Source organism: Colobus angolensis, unplaced genomic scaffold (genome assembly GCF_000951035.1).
Source record: "Colobus angolensis palliatus isolate OR3802 unplaced genomic scaffold, Cang.pa_1.0 Scaffold32, whole genome shotgun sequence".
Classification (NCBI taxonomy): Eukaryota; Metazoa; Chordata; class Mammalia; order Primates; family Cercopithecidae; genus Colobus; species Colobus angolensis.
The window spans coordinates 5,972,333-5,976,343 of record NW_012116488.1 but is presented as its reverse complement, the minus strand read 5'-3'; the positions used below and the strand labels follow the sequence as shown (position 1 = coordinate 5,976,343).

The window sequence follows — 4,011 nt, the reverse complement described above, 5'->3', positions numbered from 1 at the left end:
AGGATGGTCTCGATCTCCTGACCTCGTGATCCGCCCGTCTCGGCCTCCCAAAGTGCTGGGATTACAGGCTTGAGCCACCGCGCCCGGCCTGGAATTCATTTTTGTGTAACATAATGTGGTTATGTTAAATTTTATTTTTACTTAATACCATTTTTTTCAGCACCATTTATTAAAAAGATAATCTTTTCCCCATTACTCTGTTGTACCACCTTTGTCATCTTCCAGTTTTCCCTTTGGAGTTGTTTTCTTTCTGCCCGAAGAATACTCTTTAGTATTCTTCAGTGCAGGTCTGGCAACAAATTCTTAGTGTTTGTCTAAAAACATCATTATTTATTCTTCACTGTTTTCTTTAAGTTTTATTAAGATATAATTCGCATACCTTGAAATTTACCCATTTAAAGCCTATGGTTGGCCGGGCACGGTGGCTCACGCCTGTAATCCCAGCACTTTGGGAGGCTGAGGCGGGTGGATCACGAGGTCAGGAGATCAAGACCATGCTGTCTAACACGGTGAAACCCCCCTCTCCTAAAAATACAAAAAATTAGCTGGGTGTGGTGGCAGGCACCTGTAGTCCCAGCTACTCTGGAGGCTGAGGCAGGAGAATGGCGTGAACCCGGGAGGCAGAGCTGGCCGTGAGCTGAGATCATGCTACTGCACTCCAGCCTGGGTGACAGAGCGAGACTCCGTCTCAAAAAATAAGTAAATAAATAAAATAAAGCCTATGGTTTAGTGGTTTTTAGAATATTCAGTTATGCAACCATTACCACATCTAATTTTAGAACTTTTTTTCCATTTGTGAAGTGTCTTTTTATTGGTTATAGAACTCTTGGTTTGCCATTGTTTTCTTTTAGCATTTTAAAAAGTTAATTCACTTTATTTTTCTTGTATAAAAATCCTTAATTGTATAGTAGCTAGAGCTGGAGCCTGGGTTCTGGGTTCTCTGCAGTGGAGACTCTGGTCCGTGAATTCCTAGTTTCCTAATAGGTAGACTTGGTGAATACGGTCTCCTTCCAGAGGTTGAGGGTCAGATAGCTGTGAAGTCTTACAGATGACATTAACAGTGGCCTTGGTGAAGTTGCCCAGGGTGGCAGTGCAGCCCCTGACTGAGGTGTGACAGTCCTTAATGCCAGCCATCATCGGCAGCTTTTTGGGCACAGAGATCAAGATGAAACCATTGTTTCTGGGTGGAGATGAGGTGTACCAGCACAGAGCTGCAGTGGTCTGTCACCTTGCAAGAAATGCTGTGGGGCTTGCCAGTGTTGTCTCCCGAGATGCCTCTCTGCATGGGGACAGTGGAGAGCTTGGCAAAGATGATGACTCCTTGGATGGTAGTAGCTACCGACTTGGAGCATTTAACACCCATACCAGCATGGCTATTTTAGTCCCCAATGGCAACAAGTGCCTTGAACGTGGACCACTGGCCAGTGCAAGTCTGCATTTTTACTGGCATAATCTTAAACTCATCTTTGAGGGATGCCCCAAGGAAAAAGGCAATGATCTTAGCCTCCTTGATGGGCAGGGAGAAGAGATAGAGCTTCAGGGACTTGATCTTCATGTCCTTGACTATGCTGCCCAGTTTGATGATGGGGAGCTACTCCTTGGCCTTGGCCTTGCCACCACCAGCTCCATGGCCGCAGCCTTCACCCTGGATGCCACTGCTGTGGCCTCCCATTTTTGGGGCCTCTAGGCCCTGCCACTGCACTGGTCTCATTTGCCATTTGGTGTTTTCTTGGAGAACTCTTTTAGCATTTTAAAGCTATTTCATCCCAGCTACTCGGGAGGCTGAGGCAGGAGAATGGCGTGAACCCGGGAGGCGGAGCTTGAAGTGAGCTGAGATCTGGTCACTGCACTCCAGCCTGGGCGACAGAGCGAGACTCCGTCTCAAAAAAAAAAAAAAAAAAAAAAGCTATTTCATTATCTATGACTTAGTTTCTGTTGAGAAGTCACTTGTCAGTCTGTTGTTCCTTTGAAAGTAGTCTTTTTCGCTGGCTGTTTTTAAAGTTCTCTCTGTCTTTGGTTTTCAGCAATTTTTCTTTACTGTCCCTAGTATGGATTTCTTTTTATTTATAATTAGAGTTTTTAGGGATTCTTGAATTTGTGGCTTCATGTCTTCCATTGGTTTTGGAAATCATCAGCCATTAGTACTTCAGTTATTTCTTCTGCCACATTTTCTCTTACCTTTCCTTCTAGGGCTACAATGATATATGTGAGACCATCGGTTCCCAACTTTTTTGGCACCAGGGACTGGTTTTATGAAAGAAAATTTTTCCATGGGAGGTAAGGGGGTGGTTTCGGGATAAAACTGTTCCACCTCAGATCATCAGGCATTAGCTTGTCATAAGGAGTGCACAACCTAGATCCTTGCATGCACGGTTCACAGTAGGGTTCACGCTTCTATGAGAATCTAATGCTGCAGCTCATCTGACAGGAGGCAGATTGCAGGCGGTAATGCTCGCTCATTTGCCACTCACCTCCTGCTGTGCGGCCTGGTTCCTGACAGGCCACGGACTGATACTAGTTTGTGGCCAGGGGTTGGGGACCCCCATGTTAGTCCATTTCACTATATCTTCTATGTCTCTTAACTGTTTCTCTGTGTTTTACATGTTTCTCTCTCTGTTCTTTATTCTGCTTATCTCCTTCTCACTGTCTCTTTCCATCCCCCTCCTCTGCTGTATATAATCTGCTATTTAAACCATCCATTGAGTTTTTAATTTCAGGGTTTTAAAATATTATTTTTAAATTTCTTTTTTGTTTTTTATTTTTATTATTTTTCAGAGTCTCATTCCTTTGCTCAGGCTAGAGTGCAGTGGCTCAGTCATGACTCTCTACAGCCTTAAACTCCCACCTTTGCCTCCCAAGTAGCTGCTACTACAGGCACACACCCCCATGCCCAGCTTTTATTTATTTATTTATTTATTTATTTAAGTGACAGGGTCTTGCTGCGTTGCCCAGGCTGGTCTCAAACTCTTGGCCTCCGGTGATACTCCTGCCTCAGCCTCCTAAAGTGCTAGGATTACAGGCATGAGCCATTGTGCCCAACTGATTTTTATATTTCTGTTTGTTTCTGTTTTATAATTCTAAGCTATCTGCCAAAATTATCAATCTTGTCTTTTATCTCTTTTAACACAGTAAGTGTAATTATCTTAAAGTCCGTGTTCAATTATGGCAATATCTGTTAGTTGTTTCCAGTATCTGTTTCTGTTGATTTTCATTCATATTGTCTTGTCTCCTTATATGCCTAGTGTTTTTTTTAAATGTGTGGTAAACATCATATTTGCAAAATTATTTGTAGGAATAATTTGAGACCTAAGATGATGCTTTTCTTCCAGAGATAATTCACATTTGCTGTTGTCAGGCACATGGGAGCACTTACAAGCTGAGATGCCTTCAGTACAGTTTCAGGAATTGAAATATCTCTAAGCTGAGCTGCAGTTCTTGTGAAGATAAACCTGTTCTGTTCACTTTTCCTCCTAATGTTTTCTTCTTCGCCAGCACCTTTACTCTCCACCCCAACACCAAACTTTTAGCATTCCCTTCAGAATTGATAAACACCCTTCAGGAAAATTAGCCTCAAGCACTGAGCTCACCTTCTCAGGCTCTGACTTGCTTTCTTCCCCCATGCCTCCAGGCAGGTATTTCTTACATTTTTCCCAGCTTTTCTAGTTCTTTTTAGGTAGAGGATTGTTCTGATTTCCTTAGTCCACAGTTACTAGCAGTAAAAGTCCCTGATTTTTGCACTTTTAGGAACAGTTTGAGTCAATATTCAATTTTGGAGATTCATGCTACCAGATTATGGAAGCTGTAGAGAACAGTGACACCTATTTTCTTGTGTTCTGTCCTAATTGTATTAGATTATCTCTGCCAGTTTGTGAAATGCTTTTGGAATCAAGATAACTTTAAGAATAAATCTTTAGCTCCCCTTAGTACATAATTAATTGAAAAAATAGCAGTTTAGCTCAGGTCATTACTATAAAGCAAAATATTTGGGGGGGCAGGTACTTTTATCTCCTT

At 42.4% G+C, this 4,011-nt stretch overlaps 1 pseudogene; it reads right to left on the bottom strand.

Moving 5' to 3' along the window:
* Nucleotides 1-873: 873 nt before the first annotated feature.
* LOC105518551 lies at nt 874-1,672 on the bottom strand (annotated as a pseudogene).
* Between the last annotated feature and the right edge of the window lie 2,339 nt (nt 1,673-4,011).